This window comes from Leuresthes tenuis, unplaced genomic scaffold, assembly GCF_036924035.1.
Source record: "Leuresthes tenuis unplaced genomic scaffold, fLeuTen1.0.hap1 SCAF_18, whole genome shotgun sequence".
Taxonomy (NCBI): domain Eukaryota; kingdom Metazoa; phylum Chordata; class Actinopteri; order Atheriniformes; family Atherinopsidae; genus Leuresthes; species Leuresthes tenuis.
Genome location: NW_027325372.1, coordinates 28,186,522 through 28,201,217, shown reverse-complemented (window position 1 = coordinate 28,201,217; position 14,696 = coordinate 28,186,522). Strand labels below are relative to the sequence as shown.

Sequence of the window (14,696 nt, the reverse complement as noted above, 5' to 3'; positions counted from 1 at the left end):
CCTGCACCGCTGTTTGCTTTTTCACAAGAGCAGAGGAGAGCGCACCGTTCCCAGCGGCACTGCAGTACCGGGTCGAGGCTTGGAGTGAACGGAGCAAGCTTCTTTTTCAACTCCTATTCTTAAAAATCCATTTAATATGTTGTCCTCGTATAGAGGACATATTAAACTGATAAGAACGGATACTACACTTGATCTTAGCCAAAAGGCCGAGAAGCGATAACTGTCCACTGTTTCAGGTCCGAGGGCCCTTGCTGGCACAATGCGCACTTGTAGCAGTGTTCTTTTTATGGCCATAGGTGGCCAGAGTGTCACGTTGCACCTCCGCCCACCCGCTGCACTGAGCACTCTTCAGCCCTTTTAAATGGTATAACTTTGCACTCCCGCATGCTCCAGCAAGCACCATTCAAGCAACAACTTTGCACTCCAGCTTCGAACATCGGCACAGTCGCAACAAGTAAGGCGACTCTACTCAGAGAAGTCACTCTGCAAAGTAGCAAGATTTCTTTTGCACAGACAGAAAGGGCTTCACCCGCAAAGGTAAAGCCTGCCAATAATAGAAACAACTCATTAGTTCTGCTCTCCACGGAAGTCTTTAGTAAAAGGCGAAAGACTTGTATGTTATGAAGAGAAACCAGAGTACGATTATCCGTCACTGCGGGAGCAGGGCATCAGGCTAGTTGGTATAGCCACCTTCCCCATGGTGAGCTTTGCTTGGTTGAGAAGCTTGCCCCCCCCCCCTTGCTCCTCGGCTGACCAAGTAGGAACAATCGGGCCCTATTCGATGGCTGCCTTGTCTTTTACTCTATGCAAAAGACAAGGCAGCAACAAAAACACCACGAGAATCCCGTATTGAGGCTTTGTTCTGACCTCTCATTCGGTGTCGCGTTTCTTTCAAGCAATTCTCCCGGTTAGCCGACACTCGGCTCGCTCCCATAGCCGTGTTAAAGTCTACTTCGCATTCACTCTCTTTTCTCTGCAGACTCTTGGGATTTTATCTATAAAATTAATTCCTTCACTCAAACTATGTGAAAACTGCTTTGTCGTTCATATTTACCATGTCTAGAAAGATTTAAACAAAAAAAACAACTTTGTACTTTGCAGTAAAAGAAAGAGCAAATCTAAAGTTTCAGGAATCCGAGAATAAGCTTACTTTCATGAGTGCTTCACGATTTCGGATTTTGCTATAAAATGAATTCCTTCACTCAAACTAAATTAAAACTGCTAAACCGCTAATCTGTTACATGTAAGGCAGATGTCAAATTCACCGAAATAGGATCTAAGGGTATTCGGCCAATCGAGCTGTAGCAGCTTCGGTAAAAGAGTATAAGTTGAAGAGTTTGTGAATAAAGGTGTGCGCACACATAGTGAGCTGTACGAAAATAGGCAGGGAGCAATGCCGGCTGGGGTATATGTTCTTGTATGTTGTCTGACTGTTTGATTTGAATGTGTTGTGTAAGTGTCCTGTTGAATGTTTGGGCTTTGACACTTCACTGTGGTTGTTAACTGTGTGGTGTGTCCTGAAATGTTATATGTTTGGGCTGTGTGACATGCTTAATGCTTGTCAGTAGCTACCCACTTATTCATATATAGCAACTGACAACATAAGAAGTCTGGACATACTTTGATAGTAGTTGTAGAAGTATCCTTATTGATAATAGATAAACTAATTCATAGTGATAGAACAGTAGATGAACAGGTGCCTGCACGTCTCACGAAAATAAAATGGGTGTATGATTGCTGACGGCAGAGCAATACTGCCAAACTTATGAGTTCTTGTGGCAAACTTGATTCAGTGTCTTGACATGTATACGCTGTTTCGCTGACTTGATTGTCACAAGAAACAAAGTGTGTTTGATAAGATCCGACCATTTTATTACGGGAGGATCAGTATGTATGGATTCTGATGTGACTGATAAACCCATTCGTATCTTAAGCATAATCTAATACGTGAGACAACGCCCTGGCACACAATCAAAAAAAAAAAGAGAGAGCGGTTTTGTGTCCCCACAGTCCATAATGTAGAAAAGAGAGAAAAAAGCCTTTCTGATTTGGTGTGTGTGCTCATAGTGCAGAGTGTAGAGAAAAGAGAGAAAAGAAAGCCGTTTTGGTGTCACGGGTGTTGTGACTTACACACACACATTTCTGAATTGAGAAAAGAAATTATTTTAGAGGAAACAGTAGAGTTTAGATCCCACATTTGTTGATAGGCATTCATTTATTTCTTCACTTCTGATGAAGTTTCAACAATAAACAACAAACTTTGTATTATGAGAAAGAACCAGACTCATTCTTCAGGAATCCGAAAATAAGCACGAATTCTGATTCTCCTATAAAACGAATTAATTAACTCAAACCAAGTTAAGACTGCTTTGTCCTTCATATTTATTCATGTCTAATCAAGTTTCAACGATAAACAACGTTGTACTTTGTAGAATGAGAAAGAACTTCTTCAGCAATAAGCATCTCTCGACATATGACGAAATACAGATTTTGCTATAAAATTAATTTCTTCTATCAGCGTGACTTAAAACTGTTTGTCCTCCTTATTTATCCACTTCAAATCAAGTTTCAACAATTAAAAAAAAATTGTAGTTTGAGAAAGAACAACTTAATCTTCAGCAATCAGTATAAAAAGAGGGTAACAAAAGGTGCAAATGCCAACCATACATCACTAAAAGGTGGAGCGGAAGTATTCAGCTGCAAGTAGGTGTGAATGCTCGACCATAATTTGTAAAAAGTGGGTAAGAAAAGGTTCGAATGCCCGACTAAATATTAACAAAAGCGGGAGGAGAGGTCTTCGGATGAGAGTGGGTGAGAATTTCCTACCATACAAGTATGGTGGAGAGGAAGCTGTGATTGGCCGACAATAGTAAAAAGCAGGTGAGAAAAGGTGCGAATGTCAAAACATACATGATCAAAACAGGGAGCGGAGGTGTTTGGCTGCGACAAGGTGTGAATGTCCACCCATAATTAATGAAAAACGGGCAACAAGTAGGTTCGAATGCCCAACCATACATCATCAAAAGCAGGAGTGGATGTGTTCGGCTTCAAGAAGGTATGAATGTCCATCAATAATTGCTATAAAACATGAAAGAAAATTTTCGAATATCAAACCGCACATAATCATAAGCGGGAGAGGAGGTGTTCCGCTGCAAGAAGGTGTGAATATCCACCCATAATTACTGAAAAATGGGTAAGAAAAGGTGCAAATGCCCAACCATACATCATCAAAAGCAGGAGTGGATGTGTTCGGCTACAAGAAGGTTTGAATGTCCGACCATAGTTTGTAAAAAGCGGGTAAGAACAGGTTTGTATAACCGACTGTACACAATCAAAAGAGGGAGCGGAGTTGTTCAGCTACAAGAAGGTGTGAAAGTCCGACCATGGTTTGTAAAAAGCGGGTAAGAAAAGGTTCGTATGCCCGAATATACACCATCAAATGCGGGAGCGGAGGTGTTCGGCTGTGAGTAGGTGTGAATCTCCAACCATAATTGTTGAAAAATGTGTTAGAAAAGGTAAAAATGCCGGTCCATACATCATCAAAAGCGGGAGAGGTGGTTTTTCGGCTGCAAGTAGGTGTGAATGTCCAGCCATAATTACTCACAAACGGGGGAAGAAAAGGTAGTATTTCCAGACCACACATGATCAAAACAGGGAATGGAGGTGGTTCAGCTGCAAGGTGTGAATGTCTGACTAAAGTTTGTAAAAACCGTGTAAGACAAGGGGCGAATGCCCGACAATGTATGATCAAAAGAGGGAGCGGAGGTTTTCGGCTGCAAGGTCTGAATGTCCAACCACAATTTGTAAAAATCGGGGAAGAAAAGGCTCGAAAGCCCGACTATACACCATCAAAAGCGGGAGCAGAGGTGTTCAGGTGCAAGAAGGTCTGAATGTCCGACCAAAAATTACTGAAAAATGGGTAAGAAAAGGTGCGAATGCCAAATCATACATCATCAAAAGCAGGAGCGGGTGTGTTCGGCTACAAGAAGGTTTGAATGTCCAACCATAGTAAGTAATAGTCGGGTAAGAAAAGGCTCGAATGCCCGACTATATACCATCAAAAGCGGAAGCGGAGGTGTTCGGCTGCAAGACGGTGTGAACGTCCGACCAAAGTTTGTAAAAAGCAGTTAAGAAAATGTTCGAATATCCAACCAAACATAATCAAAAGCGGGAGCAGAGCTGTTCGACTGCAAGTAGGTGTGAATATCAGATCATAATTTGCAAAAAGCTGTTGAGAAAGGGTGAGAATGCCCGACTATACACTATCAAATGTGGGAGCGGAGGTGTTCGTCTGTGGGTAGGTGTGAATGTCCGACCATAATTGCTGAAAAATGTGTTAGAAAAGGTAAGAATGCCGGACCATATATCATCAAAAGCGGGAGAGGTTGTGTTCAGCTGCAAGTAGGTGTGAATGTCCAGCCATAATTACTCACAAACGGGTAAGAAAAGGTGCGAAAGCCCAACCGCACATGATCATAAGTGGATGAGAAGGTGTTCGACTGCAAGTAGGTGTGAATGTAAGATCATAATTTGTAAAAATCGGGTAAGAAAAGGTAAGAATGCCCAACCATAAATTATCAAAAGCGGCAGCAGAGTTTCGGCTGGTATTTATCAATGTCTATATAGATTTCAACAAAAAACAACGTTGTACTTTGCAGTAAAAGAAAGTGCAAATCAAAAGTTTTAGGAATCCGAGAATAAGCTTATTTTCATGAGTTCTGCACGATTTCGGATTTTATGTATAAAATGAATTCCTTCACGCAAACTAAGTTAACACTGCTTTGTCCTTCATATGTACCCATTTCTACATATATTTCAAGCATAAACTTCCTCATACTACCCTGAATGAGAAAGAGCCACACTTGTGATTAAGCCATACGCCCCTTTTGAGGAGTTCTGCATGATTTGGGATTTTATCTATAAAATCAATTCCTTCACTCAAACTATGTTAAAACGGCTTTTACCTTCATATTTATCAATGTCTCGATAGATTTAAACAAAAAAACAACGTTGTACTTTGCAGTAAAAGAAAGAGCCAATCAAAAGTTTTAGGAATCCGAGAATAAGCTTATTTTCATGAGTTCTGCACGATTTCGGATTTTATGTATAAAATGAATTCATTCACTCAAACCAAGTTAAAACTGCTTTTTCATTCATATTTATCAATGTCTAGATCAACTTCAACAAAGAACAACATTGTATTTTGCAGTAGAAGAAAGAGCAAAACTGAAGGATCAGGAATCCGAGAATAAGCTTATTTTCTTATGGGCAAGTGGGAACTGCTTTGTCCTTCATATTTATCAATGTGTAGATGGATTTCAACTTCTTCTACTGCAAAGTCCAATGTTTTTCTTTGTTGAAGTCGATCTAGACATTGATGAATATGGAAGGACAAAGTAGTTTTAACTTGGTTTGAGCAAAGCAATTAATTTTATAGCAAAATCCGAAATCGTGCAGAACTCATGAAAGCAGGCTTATACTCGGATTCCTGAAACTTTAGATTTGCTCTTTCTTTTACTGCAAAGTACAACGTTGTTTTTTTGTTTAAATCTTTCTAGACATGGTAAATATGAAGGACAAATCAGTTTTAACATAGTTTGAGTGAAGTAATGCATTTTATAAGCAAAATCCCAAATCATGCAGAACTCACGAAAAGCTTTTTCTCGCTTTTCACTGCTTTTTACAAACTTTGGTCGGACGTTCACACCTTCTTGCATCCGAACACCTCCGCTTCCGCTTTTGATGATGTATATTCGGGCATTCGAACCTTTTATTACCCGCTTTTTACAAACCATTGTCGGACTTTCACACCTTCTTGCAGCCGCACACTACCTCTCCCGCTTTTGATGATGTATGGTCCAGTATTCTTACCTTTTCTAACACATTTTTCAGCAATTATGGTCGGACATTCACACCTACTCACAGCTGGACACCTCCGCTCCCGCTTTTGATCATACAATGTCGGGACATCGCTCCTTGTCTTACCAGCTTTTTACAAACTTTAGTCGAACATTCACACCTTCTTGCAGCTGAACACCTCCGCTCCCGCTTTTGATGATGTATAGTCGGGCTTTCGAGCCTTTTCTTACCCGGTTTTTACAAATTATGGTTGGACATTCAGACCTTGCAGCCGAACACTTCCGCTCTCTCTTTTGATCATACATTGTCGGGCATTGGCACCTTTTCTTACCCGCTTTTTACAAACTATAGTCAGACATTAACACCTTGCAGCTGAACCTCCGCTCCCTGTTTTGATCATGTATGGTCTGGCAATACTACCTTTTCTTCCCCCGTTTGTGAGTAATTATGGCTGGACATTCACACCTACTTGCAGTCGAACAGCTCTGCTCCCGCTTTTGATCATGTTTGGTTGGATATTCGAACCTTTTCTTAACTGCTTTTTACAAACCATGGTCGGACTTTCACACCTTCTTGTAGCCGAACAACTCCGCTCCCGCTATTGATTGTGTACAGTCGGGTATTTTAACCTTTTCTTACCCGCTTTTTACCAACTATGGTCGGACATTCACACCGTCTTACAGCGGAACACCTCCGCTCCCGCTTTTTATGGTGTATAGTCGGGCATTCGAACCTTTTCTTACCCGCTATTTACAAACTATGGTAGGACATTCAAACCTTCGTGTATCCGAAAACCTCCGCTCTCTCTTTTGATCATACATTGTCGGACATTCGCACCTTTTCTTACCCGCTTTTTACAAAACATGGTCTGACTGTCACACCTTCTTGTAGCCGAACACATCCGCTCCCGCTATTGATTGTGTACAGTCGGGTATTTTAACCTTTTCTTACCCGCTTTTTACCAAGTATGGTGGGACATTCACACCTTCGTACAGCGGAACACCTCCGCTCCCTCTTTTGATGGTGTATGTTCGGGCATTCAAACCTTTTCTTACCCGCTTTTTCCAAACTATGGTCAGCTATTCACAGCTTCCTCTCCACCATACTTGTATGGTGGGATATTCACACCCACTTGCATCCGAAAACCTCCGCCCCAAATTTTGTTGATATTTAGTCGGACATTCGCACCTTACCCGCTTTTGGCAAACTATGGCCTTCTTGCAGCCTAACAACTCTGATCTTGCTTTTGATGATGTAAGGTTGGGCATTCAGACCTTGCTTCACCTGCTTTTCACCAAATATAGTCGGACATTCACACCTTCTTGCAGCCGAACACTTCCGCTCCACCTTTTAGTGTTCTATCACACCTTTTTTTTCACCGCATTTTATACATTATGGTTGGAAATTTTCAACCACTTTCATCCGAAGACCTCTCCTCCCGCTTTTGTTAATATATTTGAACTTTAGTTTGACATTCAAACCTTCTTGCAGCTGAACCACCTCCGCTCCCTGTTTTGATCATATATGGTCTGGCAATACTACCTTTTCTTACCCGTTTGTGAGTAATTATGGCTGGACATTCACACCTACTTGCAGCCGAACACAACCTCTCTCGCTTTTGATGATGTATGGACCGGCATTTTTACCTTTTCTAACACATTTTTCAGCAATTATGGTCGGAGATTCACACCTACTCACAGCCAAACAACTCCGCTCCCGCATTTGATGATGTATAGTCGGGCATTCTCACCCTTTCTCATCAGCTTTTTGCAAATTATGATCTGACATTCACACCTACTTGCAGTCGAACAGCTCTGCTCCCGCTTTTGATTATGTTTGGTTGGATATTCGAACCTTTTCTTAACTTCTTTTTACATATTTTGGTTGGACGTTCACACCTTCTTGTAGCCAAACACTTCCACTCCTGCTTTTGATGATGTATGGTTGGGCATTCACACCTTTTTTTTGCCCATTTTTCAGGAATTATGGGTGGACATTCACACCTTGCAGCTGAACACCTCCTATCCCACTTATGATCATGTGCGGTTTGATTTTCGAAAAGTTTCTTTCATGTTTTCTAGCAATTATTAATGGACATGTAGACCTTCTTGCAGCTGAACACCTCCGCTCCCGCTTTTGATCATACATTGTCAGGCATTCGCACCTTGTCTTACCCACTTTTTACAAACTTTAGTCGAACAGTCACACCTTTTTGCAGCCGAACACCACCTCTACCGCTTTTGATGATGTATGGTCCAGCATTCTTACCTTTTCTAACACATTCTTCAGCAATTATGGTCGGATATTCACACCTACTCAGAGCCGAACACCTCCGCTCCCGCATTTGATGGTCTATAGTCGGGCATTCTACAGCGGAAAAGACTCATTCTTATGTTTGGTTAGATATTCAAACCTTTTCTTAACTGCTTTTTACAAACTTTGGTCGGACGTTCACAGTATCTTGCAGCCGAACACCTCCGCTTCCGCTTTTGATGGTGTATATTCGGGCATACGAACCTTTTCTTACCCGCTTTTTACAAACCAAGGTCGGACTTTCACACCTTCTCTTAGCTGAACAACTTCGCTCCCTCTTTTGATTGTGTACAGTCGGGTAATTTAACCTTTTCATACCCGCTTTTTACCATCTATGGTCGGACATTCACACCGTCTTACAGCGGAACAACTCCGCTCCCTCTTTTGATGATGTATGGTTAGGCATTCGCACCTTTTCTTACCCATTTTTCAGTAATTATGGGTAGACATTCACACCTTCTTGCAGCTGAAATCCTCCTCTCCTGCTTATGATCATGTGCAGTTTGATATTTGAAAATTTTCTTTCATGTTTTCTAGCAATTATTGATGGACATTCAGACCGTCTTGAAGCTGAACACCTCCGCTCCCACTTTTGATGGTGTATAGTCGGGCTTTCGAGCCTTTTCTTCCCCGGTTTTTACAAATTATGGTTGGACATTCAGACCTTCTTGCAGCCGAAAACCTCCACTCCCTCTTTTGATCATACATTGTCGGGCATTCGCACCTTTTCTTACCCGCTTTTTACAAACCATGGTCGGACTTTCACACCTTCTTGTAGCCGAACAACTCCGCTCCCGCTATTGATTGTGTACAGTCGGGTATTTTAACCTTTTCTTACCCGCTTTTTACCAACTATTGTTGGACATTCACACCGTCTTACAGCGGAACACCTCCGCTCCCTCTTTTGATGGTGTATGTTCGGGCACTCAAACCTTTTCTTACCCGCTTTTTACAAACTATGGTCAGACATTCAAACCTTCTTGTAGCCGAACACATCCACTCCTGCTTTTGATGATGGGTATTCAAACCTACTTGTTGCCCGCTTTTCATTAATTATGGGTGGACATACACGCCTTGTCGCAGCCAAACACCTCCGCTCCCTGTTTTGATCATGTATGATTGGACATTCGCACCTTTTCTCACCCGCTTTTTACTATGGTCGGCCATTCACAGCTTCCTCTCCACCATACTTGTATGGTGGGATATTCACACCCACTTGCATCCGAAGACATCCGCCCCCACTTTTGTTGATATTTAGTCGGTCATTCGCAGCTTACCCGCTTTTGGCAAACTATGGCCTTCTTGCAGCCAAACACCTCTGATCTCGTTTTTGATGATGTAAGGTTGGGCATTCAGACCTTGCTTCACCTGCTTTTCACCAAATATAGTCGAACAGTCACACCTTCTTGCAGCCGAACACTTCTGCTCCACCTTTTAGTGTTCTATGGGGTATTCACACCTTTTTTTTCACCGCATTTTATTGATTATGGTTGGAAATTCTCATCCACTCTTATCCGAAGACCTCTCCTCCTGCTTTTGTTAATATATAGTCGAGCATTCAAACCTTTTCTTACCCGCTTTTTACAAATTATGGACGAACATTCACACCTACTTGCAGCCGAACACCTCCGCTCCCGCTTTTGATGGTGTATAGTCGGGCTTTCGAGCCTTTTCTTCCCCGGTTTTTACAAATTATGGTTGTACATTCAGACCTTGCAGCCGAAAACCTCCGCTCCCTCATTTGATCATACATTGTCAGGCATTCGCACCTTGTCTTACCCGCTTTTTATAAACTTTAGTCAGACATTCACACCTTGCAGCTGAACCACCTCCGCTCCCTGTTTTGATAATGTATGGTCTGGCAATACTACCTTTTCTTACCGGTTTGTGAGTAGTTATGGCTGGACATTCACACCTACTTGCAGCCGAACACCACTTTTCCCGCTTTTGATGATGTATGGTCCGGCATTCTTGTCTTTTCTAACACATTTTTCAGCAATTATGGTTTGACATTCACACCTACTCACAGCCGAACACTTCCGCTCCCGCATTTGATGGTGTATAGTCGGGCATTCTCACCCTTTCTCATCAGCTTTTTGCAAATTATGATCTGACATTCACACCTACTTGCAGTCGAACAGCTCTGCTCCCGCTTTTGATTATGTTTGGTTGGATATTCGAAACTTTTCTTCACTGCTTTTTACAAACTTTGGTCGGACGTTCACACCTTCTCTCAGCCGAACACCTCCGCTTCCGCTTTTGATGGTATATATTCGGGCATTCGAACCTTTTCTTACCCGCTTTTTACAAACCATGGTCGGACTTTCACACCTTCTTGTAGCCGAACAACTCCGCTCCCGCTATTGATTGTGTACAGTCGGGTATTTTAACCTTTTCTTACCCGCTTTTTACCAACTATTGTTGGACATTCACACCGTCTTACAGCGGAACACCTCCGCTCCCTCTTTTGATGGTGTATGTTCGGGCATTCGAACCTTTTCTTACCGGCATTTTACGAACTATGGTCGGACATTCAAACCTTCTTTTAGCCGAACACATCCACTCCTGCTTTTGATGATGTATGGTTGAGCATTCGCACCTTTTCTTACCCATTTTTTACAAACTATGGTCGGACATTCACACCTTCTTGCAGCTGAACACCTCCTCTCCCGCTTATGATGATGTGTGGTTTGATATTCGAAAATTTTCTTTCATGTTTTCTAGCAATTATTGATGGACATTCAGACCTTCTTGCAGCTGAACACCTCCGCTCCCGCTTTTGATGATGTATAGTCGGGCTTTCGAGCCTTTTCTTCCCCGGTTTTTACAAAATTATTGTTGGACATTCAGACCTTCTTGCAGCCGAAAACCTCCGCTCCCTCTTTTGATCATACATTGTCGGGCATTCGCACCTTCTCTTACCCGCTTTTTACAAACCAGGGTCGGACTTTCACACCTTTTAGTAGCCGAACAACTCCGCTCCCGCTATTTATTGTGTACAGTCGGGTATTTTCACCTTTTCTTACCCGCTTTTTACCAACTATGGTCAGACATTCACACCTTCTTACAGTGGAACACCTCCGCTCCCTCTTTTGATGGTGTATGTTCGGGCATTCGAACCTTTTCTTACCCGCTTTTTACAAACTATGGTCGGACATTAAAACCTTCTTGTAGCCGAACACATCCACTCCTGCTTTTGATGATGTATGGTTGGGCATTCGTACCTTTTCTTACCCATTTTGCAGTAATTATGGGTGGACATTCACACCTTTTTGCATTTTAACACCTCCTCTCCCGCTTATGATCATGTGCGGTTTGATATTCGAAAATTCTCTTCCATGTTTTCTAGCGATTATTGATGGACATTCAGACCTTCTTGCAGCTGAACACCTCCGCTCTAGCTGTTGATGGTGTATAGTCGGGCTTTCGAGCCTTTTCTTCCCCGATTTTTACAAATTATGGATGGACATTCAGACCTTCTTTCAGCCGAAAACCTCCACTCCCTCTTTTGATCATACATTGTCGGGCATTCGCACCTTTTCTTACCCGCTTTTTACAATTCATGGTCGGACTTTCACACCTTTTAGTAGCGGAACAACTCTGCTCCCGCTATTGATTGTGTACAATAGGGTATTTTAACCTTTTCTTACCTGCTTTTTGCCAATTATGGTTGGACATTCACACCTTCTTACAGCGGAACACCTCCGCTCCCTCCTTTGATGGTGTATGTTCGGGCATTCAAACCTTTTCTTACCCGCTTTTTACAAACTATGGTCAGACATTCAAACCTTCTTGTAGCCGAACACATCCACTCCTGCTTTTGATGATGGGTATTCAAACCTACTTGTTGTCCGCTTTTCATTAATTATGGGTGGACATACACACCTTGTCGCAGCCAAACACCTCCGCTCCCTGTTAGGATCATGTATGGTTGGGCATTCGTACCTTTTCTTACCCATTTTGCAGTAATTATGGGTGGACATTCACACCTTCTTGCATTTGAACACCTCCTCTCCCGCTTATGATCATGTGCGGTTTGATATTCGAAAATTCTCTTCCATGTTTTCTAGCAATTATTGATGGACATTCAGACCTTCTTGCAGCTGAACACCTCCGCTCCAGCTTTTGATGGTGTATAGTCGGGCTTTCGAGCCTTTTCTTCCCCGATTTTTACAAAATATGGATGGACATTCAGACCTTGTTTCAGCCGAAAACCTCCGCTCCCTCTTTTGATCATACATTGTCGGGCATTCGCACCTTTTCTTACCCGCTTTTTACAAACCATGGTCGGACTTTCACACCTTTTAGTAGCGGAACAACTCTGCTCCCGCTATTGATTGTGTACAATCGGGTATTTTAACCTTTTCTTACCTGCTTTTTGCCAACTATGGTCGGACATTCACACCTTACAGCGGAACACCTCCGCTCCCTCCTTTGATGGTGTATGTTCGGGCATTCGAACCTTTTCTTACCCGCTTTTTACAAACTATGGTCAGACATTCAAACCTTCTTGTAGCCGAACACATCCACTCCTGCTTTTGATGATGGGTATTCAAACCTACTTGTTGCCCGCTTTTCATTAATTATGGGTGGACATACACACCTTGTCGCAGCCAAACACCTCCGCTCCCTGTTAGGATCATGTATGGTTGGGCATTCGTACCTTTTCTTACCCATTTTGCAGTAATTATGGGTGGACATTCACACCTTCTTGCATTTGAACACCTCCTCTCCCGCTTATGATCATGTGCGGTTTGATATTCGAAAATTCTCTTCCATGTTTTCTAGCAATTATTGATGGACATTCAGACCTTCTTGCAGCTGAACACCTCCGCTCCAGCTGTTGATGGTGTATAGTCGGGCTTTCGAGCCTTTTCTTCCCCGATTTTTACAAAATATGGATGGACATTCAGACCTTGTTTCAGCCGAAAACCTCCGCTCCCTCTTTTGATCATACATTGTCGGGCATTCGCACCTTTTCTTACCCGCTTTTTACAAACTATGGTCAGACATTCACACCTTCTTGCAGCCGAACACTTCCGCTCTACCTTTTAGTGTTCTATGGGGTATTCACACCTTTTTTTTCACCGCATTTTATAGATTATGGTTGTAAATTCTCACCCACTCTTATCCGAAGACCTCTCCTCCTGCTTTGGTTAATATATAGTCGGGCATTCGAACCTTTTCTTACCCGCTTTTTACAAATTATGGTCGAACATTCACACCTACTTGCAGCCGAAAACCTCCGCTCCCGCTTTTGATGGTGTATAGTCGGGCTTTCGAGCCTTTTCTTTCCCGGTTTTTACAAATTATGGTTGGACATTCAGACCTTGCAGTCGAAAACCTCCGCTCCCTCTTTTGATCATACATTGTCAGGCATTCGCACCTACTTGCAGCCGAATACTTCCGCTCCACCTTTTAGTGATGTATGGTTGGCATTTGCACCTTTTCTTACCCTTTCTTACCCTACTGATTGCTTAAGATTAAGTTGTTTTTTCTCAAACTACAACATTTTTTTAATTGTTGAAACTTGATTTGAAGTGGATAAATAAGGAGGACAAACAGTTTTAAGTCAGGCTGATAGAAGGAATTAATTTTATAGCAAAATCTGTATTTCGTCATATGTCGAGAGATGCTTATTGCTGAAGAAGTACAAAGTACAACGTTGTTTATCGTTGAAACTTGATTAGACATGAATAAATATGAAGGACAAAGCAGTCTTAACTTGGTTAGAGTTAAGGAATTCGTTTTATAGGAGAATCCGAATTCGTGCATAACTCGTAAAATAGAGCTTATTTTCGGATTCCTGAAGAATGAGTCTGGTTCTTTCTCATAATACAAAGTTTGTTGTTTATTGTTGAAACTTCATCAGAAGTGAAGAAATAAATGAATGCCTATCAACAAATGTGGGATCTAAACTCTAGTGCTTCCTCTAAAATAATTTCCTTTCTCAATTCAGAAATGTGTGTGTGTAAGTCACAACACCCGTGACACCAAAACGGCTTTCTTTTCTCTCTTTTCTCTACACTCTGCACTGTGAGCACACACACCAAATCAGAAAGGCTTTTTTCTCTCTTTTCTACATTATGGACTGTGGGGACACAAAACCGCTCTCTCTTTTTTTTTTTGATTGTGTGCCAGGGCGTTGTCTCACGTATTAGATTATGCTTACGATACGAATGGGTTTATCAGTCACATCAGAATCCATACATACTGATCCTCCCGTAATAAAATGGTCGGATCTTATCAAACACACTTTGTTTCTTGTGACAATCAAGTCAGCGAAACAGCGTATACACGTCAAGACACTGAATCAAGTTTGCCACAAGAACTCATAAGTTTGGCAGTATTGCTCTGCCGTCAGCAATCATACACCCATTTTATTTTCATGAGACATGTGCAGGCACCTGTTCATCTACTGTTCTATCACTATGAATTAGTTTATCTATTATTAATAAGGATACTTCTACAACTACTATCAAAGTATGTCCAGACTTCTTATGTTGTCAGTTGCTATATATGAA

General features: G+C 42.0%; 2 non-coding genes across 2 annotated transcripts; both read right to left on the bottom strand.

Moving 5' to 3' along the window:
• Positions 1–34: 34 nt before the first annotated feature.
• LOC140276136 (U2 spliceosomal RNA) lies at positions 35–218 on the bottom strand. The gene has a single exon (XR_011908819.1). It is a non-coding gene; the product is annotated as a U2 spliceosomal RNA (small nuclear RNA).
• Positions 219–526: 308 nt separating this feature from the next.
• Positions 527–640, bottom strand: LOC140275792 (U5 spliceosomal RNA). Its single transcript, XR_011908507.1, has one exon. It is a non-coding gene; the product is annotated as a U5 spliceosomal RNA (small nuclear RNA).
• Positions 641–14,696: the final 14,056 nt, after the last annotated feature.